Raw genomic sequence first — 14744 nt, 5'->3', positions numbered from 1 at the left:
TTGGTAGTCCCTTCTGCTCGGTTGGTGGAGCAGCGCCAGCTGCGACCACCGTGGGGGCAGATGACGTGACTGCCGACTCACTATTTATGGGTAGGACAGACCTCTAAAGAGAAGAGACGCTACGAACGAATGGGACTAATAACATGTAACACAACATCTTTCAGGAAACCTAGGACTGCGTTGGAGTCAAACAGCGGTTCTGCACCAAGTAGCATTCCAGGATGAAGGGGATGTGCTGCCGGTATGCTAAAGGAAAGTGTTTCAGATTCGGTTTCTCGACGCTCCAGGAGGACGTGGAGGACGGTCAGCCTCTCCCGGATGGTGGGAGGCTCATTTCCAGTGAGGAAAAAGTTATTGGTACCGAATGTGTGTCCAATTCTTAGACGACAGAATATCACATCTGTTCGGCATAATTTTGTTGCAGACGGCCAGAAATCTAATTGTGCCTTTATTACGTGCAGCTTATTTGTTTCCACGTACCACAAGCGTTGCCAGTAGTTTCGCACTTTCCTTGGTAACAAGGACTTCAGATCTGTAACAGCGACTGCAGCTTTAGAAATAACAGCGTGCGATGCAATTGATGTGGCCGTCTGGTCCACTAGAACCGATGCATTACATCGCCAGAGCCAATCCGTCTATGACGGAAGAGGAGCGGTTGCGGCACCTCATGCGGGGCTTGCGTCCGGACGTGCTGAAGGAAATACTTATTGCCAACCCCCCGGACAGCTGCTCCACCTTCCTGCAAATTTTACAGCGCATTGATGAGGCAGCTTTTTTGATGGTCCATGCGTCCAGGCCAAAACCGATCGGCACCCTTTTCTCTGCCGACCCGCAGTCGTGTTACCCATATGCCTCGGCACCTCCCGCCGGAGTGACACCCGCTGAAGCAACAATGCAGTCGCCTCCAACATGTATCGCTACCTGCGCTGCGGCAGAGTCATTGCCCGTGAGAGGCCACTCACTGCGATAGGGAATTGAGGGCGATCGAATACCCTATAGCCTAATTATCTGACTGCCTCAAGGCTGCTCAAGATGTTCGTCGTCGTCCAGTGGCTAGGCCAGCGAGGAGTACCCGTGACGACGACGGGCGACCACGCTGCCAGCTGTGTGACCACATAGGCCACATGGCGCCCCAGTGCCGGCAACCGTTCCCAAAAGATGGACGACAATGGAGGGAGCAGCACGACGCTCGGGATGAGCGGCTTGGACCCCCGGGCGTAGGAGAACCGTCTGGCCTACCATTTGACAGTTTGCCGAAAACTCAGCCCCTCGCATCGCCTGTCGAAGTGAAGGGGACTGACAGAGCTACGGCAGCGCTCCAACTTTGAGCAGGGAAACTCCGGCAGGTTTTCCTAAGGTCCGCATGATTCCGCACTAGCAAGCGAAGAAAATCCCTTACCGTTGCTCGCCCTGAATCACGTGCACATTGGGTAAAAGCAGAGGGAGGATCCGTGGATGAAAGAAGTGATCCAGCACCTACAGCAGCCGAGTGCGTTCGTTGTCAGGAAAACGAAAAGAGCGGCACGGGGCGTTCGGTTCATCGACGGTGTGCTGTACGTAAGAGCAAAAAGCTTTCATGAAGGTCGCACGACACTCGTTCTCCCAGGGTGTTTGAGGATGGAGGTATTATGGCCCTGTTACGTCGATATTTCGGCTGGCCCCCTCGACGTCTGGCGCACCTGGGGGAACGTTCGCCGCCGTCATTCTGTCCGAAGATGTTCTGTCGTGTCAGCAAATACGTCCACTTCAGCTCTGACGGCCAGAAACAACCGCTCGCCTTTAGCAAGCCAGCCAGTGTCACCCCCTTTATGGCCTCCGAAAATGAGCCGCTACTTCATCTAGTCAAAGGCCAAGGCACGCAAGGCGGCACCCAGAACGCCAAGAAAGTGGCCCACCGAACGGAGCCTCCACAGAATGTAGTCGACCAAACCGGCAAGAAACGCGACGTTTCTAAAGTTGCGCGGTTAAAACCATGCCACGTCAGACAGTGCTCTGATGATGACGATGCAAACGACGAGTCTGCTGATAAACGTCCAAAGAAAAACAAAATGTGTTATGTTCTTCGCGTTGTGCACAAATGTAGTTCGCGTGGTGACCGGAGGCATGTGCCGTGTCATCATGTGTGTGAGACGTCGACTCGAGTGCCACAAGCCAAGAACTCGGACGGGACTGAACTTTACTCTAACTGGAGGACAATTCATAGCGAGGCCGAACCTGGAACCATCGCTCCGAACGACACGGGCACCGATACAGTACAAGTGAATAAGCTTTAGTGTTGATTATGTGGTGTAGCGTGCACGAATGAACTTTAATGTTACTTTTCTTGTGCATTTTGTTTTCCATTTTGTTAAAACGGGCTTGTTTTGTTTTTATATGACGTTCCATTTTCCTTACGGGTACTTACGTTTTCTGATATCAATCCCTAATGCACGGGTTTAATTTCTCGAGCCCCCTTTAATTTGTAAGTAATGCTTTGTCATGAGTGGGTCTGTTCTGCATAGGGGGGAGGTGTCGCGAAGAGTGTTAACCGCGGGCCCCTTTTCTTTCATTCCGAGAATGGCCTAGGCGCCTCGAAGGGAGGGAAGCCTTTGTGCAGAAATAACATGAAACTTTTTTTTAACGCCAAGCAGTACTAAGTTTGACAGTCTCCCACCACAGGGCCGAAACGCACAAGGCAAGATTTCGTTTTGGCTTTTTCAGGAGTGCTCTTTAAATATTATATTTTGTTTTGTTACTTCCTAAAACGTAGCAATGGGTTGCTTATTGGACAACATTGGACTTGGACAACATAACGAGCATGCGCATGTCTTTGCGTTATGTTAAGATATAGATATTGTGCCTTGTAGCATGGGCATACTAAGGAATTCTAGACATTGCACCTTCACCATCCTGTGGAACATCACGGCAATGCAGATACGCAGCTGAATCAGCAATGTTTTAAACAAATCCTTGTAACATGTGCATTTATGGCAATTAGGCGAAACAATACGGGTGCCTTAAAGCAGTGTATTGTTTGGGGATCGGCGGTTATATCACACAAGAGCAAACGGTTTTGCACCCTCTCAGCAGAGGGCACATTGACTTGAGGGAGCGCCAAATTTAAACCGCAAAGCGGTTACAGCTGGAGTTTTTAACGGTAATTGCAGAGCGAGTGCCATTCAGTTTCAGTGAGTGTCATTCAAAACGCGCATGTCCTTGTGAGGCAGCAGCGAAGGAGAATGTATACGGGTCTGCAGGCCTTCAACGTGCGTGCGTGTGTACTTGCATTTGCGTGTGCGTGCGTGTTCGTGTCCACCTACTTGATATGGGTGTATCCGTGTGCGAGCATCCATGTGTGCTTGTGTGTGTGCGTGCAGTTCTGTGTGAATGCGTGCATTTTTTGTGTGCGTGCATATGTGAATGCGGGCGAACATGTGTCCTATCTTTAGGTGTATTTGTGTGCGAGCATGAGCGTGCGTGTTTGTATGAGCGAGCGAGCATTTCCATGCTTATAACAATTCTCGGGAACGAATTGGATCTAGAGTTTAATTAAACCCGTATTTCAATCTACGAGACAAACACCAATGAGACTGCATTCATAGCATTATCTCTACGTGAAAGCGAAAGCAGTGCGAAAAGAACACAATTCCCTTCCTCTGTGAAGAAATATGGCCAGCGAAGCTGTGTATGAGGGACCCTAATGGAGAACGGCCCCTCGGCCTTGGGTCGGCCTGTCATTGCACTATCGTCGCAATTTTGTTTTACACGTGGACACGATAGTGGCGAAAGCAGCCCTTAAGAGCTTCGATGTTAAAAAAAAAAAGAAAACGCATCATCTGTCAATATTGCCGGCCCAGATTTCGTCACGATGGCACCGTCACCATCGGCATGGCCCTGTGAGCAGCGACCAAGCTGTTCACTTTCGTTACCTTCTTTCCCACCGCTGCAGCGAATTGTCTTGATGCCAGCGAGGCACTAAATCTACGCCATCATTGCGTCACGCATCTCTTCAGCGACCAAGCGAGCTTCCAGCGGCACACGTTCACTACTATGAAAGAGCGTGAATGAAAAAAAAAAAACATCCTGAATAAAAATGGAAAGCGGACTGGTCACAAGGAACATGCTTGCGGGGCCATACTATTGATGATATCGCAAAAGGCTAGGTGCGGTCAGGTTGACTCTACCGGTTCGCAAGGATTGACCGACTGGCTTAAAAATTTCGTCGCTCGGCTAAATAATCTCGAGGACGGGTTCCAAATTACTCATTTCCCTTAGCTACCTAAAGTAATTTATTGAAAATCTATCCAACGTAGCTTCTTTAATTACGCAAACAACTTTTCAACTCGAGTGATAAAATGACCAATATTTGTATTGATTTAATAGTTTGGTGCAGTTGAAAGGAGCCGCAATATGGATAGTGCTGTAAGCTTCTTATGAAGCATATCTAAAAAAAATTATATTATGGGGTTTTACGCGCCAAAACCACTTTCTGATTATGAGGCACACCGGAAATGTTGACCGCCTGGGGTTCTTTAATGTGCACATAAATCTAAGTACACGGGTGTTTTCGCATTTCGCCCCCATCGAACTGGGGCCGCCGGAGCCGGGATTCATGAAGCAAATCTGAAAGCTTGGCCAGGTTATCGTGGTGCGAATAAAGTTCATGAGCTCAAATGCGTGTGTCCTACCGTGAATTTCTGCCTTCACAAACCATTCCGCCCGCCTAGTGCTTCTCAACGCCACGTTTTTCTTCGTAAACGTGCTGCGATACATTATGCTCCCGGTACTAGCGAGTCCCTAGCCCTGATACTTCATTCTTTTGATGCGCACGTTGCACACGTGCCAGCGAAGAAGCTGAAAAACGTGCCTGTGAATGTCAAAGACAAGCTTCCGAAATAAATGTACCTAGGTATTGTGTAGAACTTTCTTTGTGTAGCCTGTAGTTACGTCTACATCGGCGAGACGGGCAATTTTCAAAGACGCATCAAGGAACACTCATGATGTGGAAACACAAAAAGTTTCTTGTAACACTCTTTCCGAGCATTCTGTATCAGAAGGACGCGATATTGACTGGGGAAACGCGCATGTGCTATCCAGTGAAAGTAATCTAACCTCGCGTTTGCATCTGCAGTCCTTAAATGATACCACGCTGAATCGCAATGACGGCAGGCTTCCTCCGGTTTATGCCCGCTGTTTGCGCCATCTATTGATACATACAGCCTTGGTAAAAAAACTTGAACCCGCAGGGAACGGCCGGGGAGCAGCTGCGCTCCGCTATCGCGGCGCTGCCACTGTCGTTCTTAAGGAAGGGAACTGCGCTAAAAAAGACGCGAACTAGTAATGACATGGACGGGCGCAAACAGCGCCGCTGCTCGCTTGCGTCGAGGATAAAGAGGGCGAGAAAAGCACTTCTCTTACTCTCAAGAGTCGGTGGCGAAGCGGAAGCCACCCGGTCGGCTAGCATGCCGTTTCCAGCGTATGTCGGATAAGCGGGTTGGGGTCTCTGGCGACCGCTGTCAAATGCGATACACTGAAATTTCACAATTCCGAGTATCGTAATCATGTTTTCCGGGACCAAATTAAAGGAACAACGCTATGGGTAGTCCTGCGCGTGCTCGAACACGGGCACTTTGCGAGGACCTGACAGCAGCAGCTTAGCTATATAATAAATACCATGCCACAATGGCATCTCGTATTTGTAATCATGAATGTCACAAGTAGCAAATTAATAAAGCAAGCATAAGCTTCAGGGTGGCACTTGCATCTCTCGACGAATTCACAGGGGGGAGCATGCCTTCAAGGTATTGAGTGTGGCTTGGTCTGTGGTTGCCCCGAACCATTACACCTTGCCCATGGGCTGGACTGTAAACTAGCCAAGCTCTCTGGTTAAAAGACGCTGCGTATAACCTATTTTTTTTTTTACTGCCTGTGGAGCCATTCCTCGTAGAGACGAAGGATACCTCAGAAATTTATATCTAAAATACTTCTTCCAGTGAACCCGTGACAGCGACAGCACTGCCGGTGTGATGCCTTCACTATGCGAGAATCCTATGATCTCGTGGCCGTGGTTTACCTTACGCGATTCAAATGCGTGGTACCCAATGCAAACGGGATGAACTTATCCTGGCCTCATGTGTACATGAATGTGGGCCCCAACGACAAAGGCAGTGTGCACGAACATATCAAAAAAGGCGAGGTAGTGGGCGCATTCCAAAATGCCTAGTGAATGGGTCTAACTAAATCGGATACTGAGGCACAGCAAACGTCTTCTAGTCCCGAAAAGTTTTTATATCTCACCATGAGTTTAAAGAACTTCAACGCCAAACGCACTCGTTTGGTCGTTCCTTAATTAAGTGCGGTCAACCTGTTTGAAATATCGTACCGGTGGTTACAGGCCCTTTCCGAAGTGAGCCTTTCTAGTCAAAATTTCTGCTTCTAATCTTTTCTGAACGAACAAGGATTGAATTGACAGTCTATTTCAATAAAACCTGGAACAACGCTAGACAGCCCTGGCAAATTAGCCTATTTCTCACCTTTTGTTTTCATTGCTCTCAGAAACACATTTCAAACGTTTATCAAAGAGCATATTGCGAAGGCTTATCTATAAAAGCATATCTTGCCTTTGAATGTATAGGGTGGAACTAATAGGTAATTTCGATGAGTAGGACAATTTCTATACTATATAGCGGTGCATGCAAGGCGGGCGGTTTCGCACAGGCCACCGCATTTGCTCGCACGAAGCGCCGTACCAAGGCGGCCGCAAGAGCACCTCGCAGCTGGCAGAACGAACGTCCCACTAGTTTTTCATTAACCCTATTGTCAAAGCGTGCTTAGCAGTGAGAGACATGCTTCCCTCGCCCTCTTTATCCTCGGTGTAAGCGAGCAGCGGCAGCGCCACGACAGCGGAGCGCAGCCGCTCCCCGGCCGTTCACAGCGGGTTGGTTTTTTTTTTTTTTTTTTACCAAGACTGTACATAATCTCGCCCATTTCGTTTACTTTCATTATGAACGAGGTCCCCGTACGGGAGCCGAAACGTCTTGGTCTCATTTGGGTTTTGGCCGACGTCCTATGAGTGCACTAGACATATTAGCAACATTGGAGGCAAGCGCCCACATGCTTGCAACGACCTATTTCTAACCGTAAGGTTGTCGATTTGCGTGCATCGAGTGTATACACAAAACCTCGACATTCGCGTGAACAGCTCAAATGCTTCAGTAAACTGTGCGACAACTTGGGACGACTAATGAGAACCGTAGACGAGTGCGGTCACTGCGATTGTCGCTGCGTTTGCGCAAATGCAATCACTCTGCGTTGGTTTACACCATCCATGGAATAACAAAAGCAGTGGTGACAACCAAATCGGTCGTGCCCGTATCCGTATCATTCAAGCATCTCACATGCCACGACGTTTTGCTGAACGCGAATAGTCGCGAACGTGTCGCAGCATCCATGAACCAAGCCGTAAAGCTGCAAAATTAGCGCTGCATTAGGATAGTCAGCAAAGTACTAAAAGAGAAACGCACCGGAGCTTACACTCCGGGGCGGTACTGTTTCGTTAACTGACAAACAATCCCGAATGATGCCTCTAGATCTAATGCGCTAGAATGTGCTTTAGTGCCTACTCACGAGATATACAGTGGGCAGCATTGACTTCGCTGATTGGTGACGCTTGGGCAGGTTGCGGTTCGGGGACACAATGGAGCTCCGCCACGGGTCTCGGCGACTGCCGTGTAGGTTCTGGGAGCGGAGCGTGCCACAAGTACACCCACAATACGGAGCGTCCGGCGCTCACAGCCTGCAGTCACCAAGACCACGAGGCCGGCTGCCAAGCGCCGCAGTACTAACACAACACGTCCGCTCGTTCCCGGCATCCAGCGGCTGCTGTGGCATCCAGTGGCTGTGGAACTATGGTGGAACGTCGGGCGAGCGCTTTGATTCACCTGAGGCAGAGAGAGTGGCTCACAAGGGGAGAGAGAAGCCACTGCCCGCACCGCTTCTTTGTGCAATGCTGATAACGGCCGCATCTGGCCAAGCTCGAAACCGTCAATCACTCTTTCATGCCCCAACCAACTTCTGCGCACACTGCGCAGGCGTACTTCCCTCTCTCAGAATTTCTTAGAGCAGGAGATAACGCTGAGCAAAGAGGGAAAGAATCTTTCTCGCCTTACATCTTGTCGCCGCGCGCGCAGTTCATGCTCTTTGGAGACCCCATTGTACCAATTGAACAAGGGCAGCATGCTGTAAGACACTGGCTCACAAGCAAACACAGACAGTGAGATAGAGAGAAAAAAAAAGGAACTTTCGTTGGCCCGTTTACGGCATATGCAATCTTTGTGCTTGTCCCGGTATTCTGCGCTATTTGGTTATGCCAGAAAGCTGCGCCGTGCTCATGATGCAACATCATGTTAAACGGCTGCTAAGACGCGATAGAAAACAAAAATAAATATGCTGATCAAAAGTGCATGTTGGAATCAATGTGAACAGTAGCTTTAGTGAAGCGCCTAATTAAATGCCTAAACTAAATACGATCAGTACAATTCTATTTACTTTTACCCTATGCCACGCTAGGGTATTGCGATGTTTATTCACCGCAGAGCGGACCATTGCATACTTGGCAAGTTGTGCAGGAATGCAAACACTAAATCAGGCGTACGCAGTGCGCGAGGCAACTACGCAGTGATGTCACGAGGGCCCACGCAACATATCATGCTTGACGAGGGAAGAGTGCTGATGACAGGTGAAGGAACACAGATGCATGGCACACATCTAGCTAGATTTAGTATTGTTCCCAATGAAATCCAAAACGAGTGCGAAAAATCTCGATCCAGTTTGTCACGGATCCTAAGCTAAACCGTCATCGCTAAACAAACAGGATGTAGCGGAAATGAGAAGTTGTGCACTGCGGGTTCTTGTGCACTAGTCTATATCGAAATGAAGGATTGCCAACGTGCCCAAATCGCATTACTATTGTAACGTACGTTTTGTTCGTCCTTACGGCCTTTTGTTCGTCCTGCGCCGCATTTAGGTACAAGGAATACTATGATAACAGTTTTGTCTTGGTTAAATTTTTTATTGGATTGCTATATACCCTGTAACTAGGCTATCGAGCCTCAGTTACTCGATGCACCTATATATTACCGTTTACTGCAAGCACACCGAAGCGCGTGCCAAATGCAGTGCACTTTGAAACGGCGAAAAAGAGCTATTGCGGAAGCCTACAAATAATTCATGCAGAAAGGTCGCGAAGCTGGGAACGAAACGCGTGCCAAGATGTATTGCCAGATGTGTCAGAGGTGCACGACTGAAGCGCCACTAAAGGTGAGTGGGCGACAAACAGTGAAGCTACAAGAGCTATGCAAAAATCATCATCATCATCATCAGCTTGTTTTATGTCCGCTGCAGCACAAAGGCCTCTGCCTGCGATCTCCAATTACCCCTGTCGCCCAACCGATTGCAACTAGCGCCCAAATATTTCCTAATTTCATCGCCCCACCTAGTCTTTTGCCGTCCTCGACGGCGCTTCTCTTCTCTTCGCACCCATCCTGTAACCCTAATGGTCCCCTGGCTATTTTACCTGCGCATTTCACGATCTGCCCAGCTCCATTTTTTTTCTCTTAATGACAATTAGAATACCGGCTATACCCGTTTGCTCTATTATCCAAACTGCTATGTTTCTGTCTCCTAACGGTATGCCATGCATGCTTCGTTCGATCGCTCTTTGCGCGGTCCTCAACTTGTCGAGCTTCTTTGTTAGTCTCGAATTTTCTGCGCCATATGTTAACACCGGTAGGATGGATTGATTGGACACCATGTAAAAAGTAATGTTCGAAATTTATTTTGTAATACTGTCATACGAGAAAATATATATTCGGTTCCAAACATTTTAGTTGTGCTAACAACTGTAAAAAAAAATGGAAAAAGAACGTGGCTGCCTTTTCGGAAGCCTCTGAAAAGCACCGTATCAATCATCACTGGGTTTGCCTCGTCGCGATTTAATGCTCTTGGAATGATAAGTCATTTTCACCCGGCGAGCGGCTACGCTTTAGCAAAAACAGTCATAACGCCGGCAGGTCAAGCTTTGTGGTGAAGTTCAGCGCGCATGAATAGCTTTTTAGTTATTTCATTTCTGTTTCGCTGCCGTCATAATTACGTCTCCGTGGAAAATTTAAAAAGTTTCTGGTCAACGAGCCACGGGCTGGCACTCCCGCGAACTATGTTTGCAAATTTACAGAAACTTCCGAACGGCATGAACACGCGTATGCGATACGACCCGCGTGCCTTCCAGAGCCCAATCTATCGTAGCTCATAGGCGCTCCTTTCATCGCCGTTCCCTTTGTTGGGTATAAGAATTGTTTCGATTGGAGTTGACCTGGACGATTCTTGTGTGAAGACAGGTGTGCCTCACAACCAGATTGTGGTTTCGCCACCTAAAAACTCCACAATAACATTTTCTTTCGTACCTAAACCAACTGACTGCCCTGGTAAGGCTGCGTGCAATGCGTCGACCTCGGCCGAGTATTTCACCACATATGGAAAAAATAGGCTAGTAAATAATCGAGTCGCGAACTGCATTTTTTGAATGTTCACAAATCGATTTCTATAGTTGAGTACAGTCAACGTCCCACTTGTGGACTCCCTAGGGGCCACGAAAACGTCCATATCCATGCCTTTTACTGCCTCCAGGGGCTCAAATCGCCAAAGGCACTTTCGATACAACCCTGAAAGCCTGTCAGTACACTTATTAGGCATATCGGCGCTCGTAGTGAGACAGGAGACGCCGTGTGCACGATTGTATAATTAAGAACTACATAATGTGTACCGTACCAACCGCCTCTTCCTGCCCTCGATACCCTGTTTCATGACCTACATGGCACGTATATCACGACATTCAGGTCACGACCTATCACTTATCCACCTATCCTATCACATGCACTATTGCAATATACTATGCCGATTTTGGTACATTCCAATTTAACGAAACGACCATGAGAGCACCAAGACTTAAGCGGCTAAAGAGCTAGATACTGTCAAAGGGACAAACTATTCCCATTCCTTTTTCTATTAATACCCGGCATGGCGGCGTAGTGGCTTTCTCATTGCGCTGCTGATCTCCAGAGCGCAGCATCGAATCTCGGCCGCAGGGTCCGCATTTCGATGGGGGCCAAGTGCAACCCACGAGTCGTGCATCCGTAGCGCATCACAGAACCACAGGTGGCCGAGATCAATCCCTAGTGCCGCACCAACGCGTGTCACGAATTTTCGTATGATGAGTTTGGCATTTAAAACCCCCAAATTTATTTAACACGCACGGAAAATACGAGACGCAGAAAACGCAACACCAAAACGAAACTTCCGGTATATCCAAAAACAATAGGGAGCAACCAAGAGAAACTAAAGAATTAAAGTTTTTGAGCATTTCATACATGATTCTATCAGATCCTGGTGCGGAGCTGTTGCATACGCTCATGGAAGCCCTCAATTCAGCAATACAAAAAGGACGGTTGTAAGGCTCATTCTTTCGACGTTTTCTTGTTAATGGCTTACGATGATGGGTAGTGTTTTGTGGCGCAAGGGCCAGGTTTGGCCAAAGAGCGCCATGACAAGTGGTAAAGTTGACGATGTATTATGGAAGATGTGATTTAGCTCTAAAGTGGCCTAAAATAGTCGCTGTAAAGTGCGTAAAATCTACTTGCTATAAAATTATGGCGATGACTAATGACGTATACTATGAACAATAAAATCCATCGTAAAAGAATCACACAGAATAGAAAATATATGAGATAATAAAAAATACCTGGAGCACGGTTGCCTCACCTGAGCCCTTGAAACACAAGTGCCTAGAGGCACGTGCTATACAAGAGAACTATCACAGCGCCATCCTCCGAAGTGAGGAGACGCTACGAACATGTGGGGCTAACAACATGCAACACAACATCTTTCAGAAAACTTAGGACTGCATTGGTGTCAAATAGCGGTTCTGGGCCGAGGAACATTGCAGGATGAAGGGGGATCTGCTGCCGGTATGCTAGTGGAAAATGTTTCTCTCAGATTCGGCTGCCCGACACTCCAGGAGGACGTGGAGGACGGTCAGCCTCTCCCCGCATCTACCGCAGGTTGGAGGATCATTTTCAGTGAGTAAAAAATTACGTGTGCCAAATGTGTGTCCTATTCTGAGGCGACAGAATAGGACATCTGTTCGCCGTGATTTTGTTACGGAGGGCCAAGAACCTAACTGTGGCTTTATCACGTGCAGTTTGTTATTTACTTCTGCGTCCCACTTACGTTGCCAGTGATTTCGCAGTTTCCTTCTTAAAAAAGGCTTCAGGTCTGTGACAGGGACCGAAGCAGCAGGATTACCTGTATGCAATGAAATTGATGTGGCCATCTGGTCTGCTAGAACGTTACCCTCGATGCCCCTATGTCCAGGCACCCAGCATATAATGACATGCTGGTTAGACATATACGCTCTACAGAGAATAGAATAGAGCTCAGTAATTACGGGGTTTCTGTGTTTACAGTGTGACTTCAAGGCTTTCACGACGCTTAGAGAGTCTGTAAATAAAATTGTTTTTTGAATATTTGATCTTCTGATATGTTTCACAGCCGATAATAGTGCATGGGCCTCAGCCGTAAATATACTTGTTTCAGGGTGTAGTACACCGGATTCCGAGAAGGATGGACCAATGGCTGCGTAGGAGACCCCGGCATGCGACTTAGAAGCGTCTGTGTAAAACTCTGTGCACGAGTACTTGTACTGGAGCTCCAAGAAATGCATTTGGATATGTGTCTCTGGGGCATGTTTAGTGACCTCTACAAAGGATGTGTCACACTCTATCAGCTGCCACTCCCAGGGCGGTACTAGCTTTGCTGGAGGCATTAGGCGTTGTTCGAGTACTGGGACATCCATTTCCGTGCTAAGTTCTCTTGCACGCAGTGAGAATGGAAGTCTCATAGAGGGTCTGTTATGAAAAAGTGTTTCACACGTCAAGTCGTTAGCGGTTGTGAAACACGGATGTTCCTTATTAGAGCGAACCTTGCGAAAATATGTTAAGCTGATGTTTGTTCTCTGAAGATGGAGTGGCCACTCATCTGACTCTACATATAGGCTTTCAACAGGGCTTGTCCTAAATGCGCCAGTGGCCAGACGGATACCCAGATGGTGAACGGGGTCTAACATCTTAAGCGCACTCGGTGCGGTAGAGTGATATACTACGGCACCATAATCTAACCGTGATCGAACTAGGCTCTTGTAAAGATTCAACAGGCACCTCCTGTCGCTACCCCATGTAGTGTGGGATAGAACTTTAAGTAAGTTCATGGTTTTTAGACATTTTTCTTTAAGATGTTTTATGTGAGGAATGAAAGTGAGCCTGGAGTCAAGAATAACACCAAGGAATTTGTGTTCTTTGTTGACAGGAATTTGTTGTCCGCCCAGTTCTACACAAGGATCTGGGACCAGGCCTCTCTTTCTTGTGAAGAGAACACAAGAACTGTTGTGGGGGTTGACCTTAAATCCGTTTCGGTCTACCCATTTGGACACTTTGTTTAAGCCCTGCTGCACCTGTCTTTCGCATACTGTGAGGTTGCAGGATTTGAAGCCTATTTGTATATCGTCTGCGTATACGGAATAAAAAAATGGCAGGTGTTAGTGAAGCACGTAGTGTGTTCATCTTAACGATAAAGAGAGTGCCGCTGAGCACGCCTCCCTGGGGTACACCAGTTTCCTGGGTAAAGGGACGTGACAGTGGATTGCCGACTTTTACACGGAAGGTACGATTGGACAAGTAGCTTTCAATTATTTTCAACATATTTCCACAGATGCCCATTCCCGACAAATCTCGCAAGATCCCGTAGCGCCATGTTGTATCATATGCCCTCTCCATATCGAGGAATATGGAGAGGAAATACTGTGTGTACAAAGGCATTGCGAATATATCCTTCAATGCGCACAAGATGATCTGTTGTTGACCGCCCTTGTCTGAAGCCACACTGATAGGGATCGAGTATATTATTGAATTTAGGGAAATGTATGAGTCTGTGATTAATCATTTTTTTCAAAGAGCTTACACAGACAATTCGTAAGAGCTATCGGACGATAACTTGCTTTTCCCGGCTTCAGGACAGGAACGACAATCGCCTCTTTCCATGTAGAAGGGAGGTATCCCGCAGCTAAAATAGTGTTGTAAAGTGTGAGTAGTGTAACTTGTGTGTCAGCATGTAAGTTTCTGATCATATCATACATGACTCTGTCAGGTCCCGGTGCAGTGCTTTTGCATGTGTTCAAGGCAGCTCTCAACTCGGCAATACTGAAAGGCAGGTTATAGGGTTCATTCTGCCTTGAGTTTCTAATTATTGGCTTACATTCTTCTGTTTGTTTATATTTGAGAAAGGACTGAGAATAATGATTTGAACTTGATACGCTCTCAAAGTGCTCCCCAAGTGAGTCTGCCTGATCTTGCAGTGTATCGCCCTGTGTATTTACCAGAGGAAGCGAATATGTTTGTCGCCCTATAATTCTGTTTACCTTGTTCCATACTTTGGCCTCATCTGTATAAGAGTTTATACTCGATAAAAACTTCTCCCAACTTTCTCTTCTAGCCTGTCGGCGGGTTCTCCTGCCTTGGGACTTTACTTTCTTAAAGTTGACAAGATTTTCTGCAGTGGGCGAAGCGCGTAGCAACCCCCACGCTTTGTTGTGATTTCTACGTGCGATTCTGCATTCATCATTCCACCACGGGACATGCCGTTTGCATGCCGAGCCATTT

The sequence above is a fragment of the Dermacentor andersoni genome, unplaced genomic scaffold (assembly GCF_023375885.2).
Source record: "Dermacentor andersoni unplaced genomic scaffold, qqDerAnde1_hic_scaffold ctg00000040.1, whole genome shotgun sequence".
NCBI classification, from domain to species: Eukaryota; Metazoa; Arthropoda; class Arachnida; order Ixodida; family Ixodidae; genus Dermacentor; species Dermacentor andersoni.
This window is presented reverse-complemented; position numbering follows the sequence as displayed.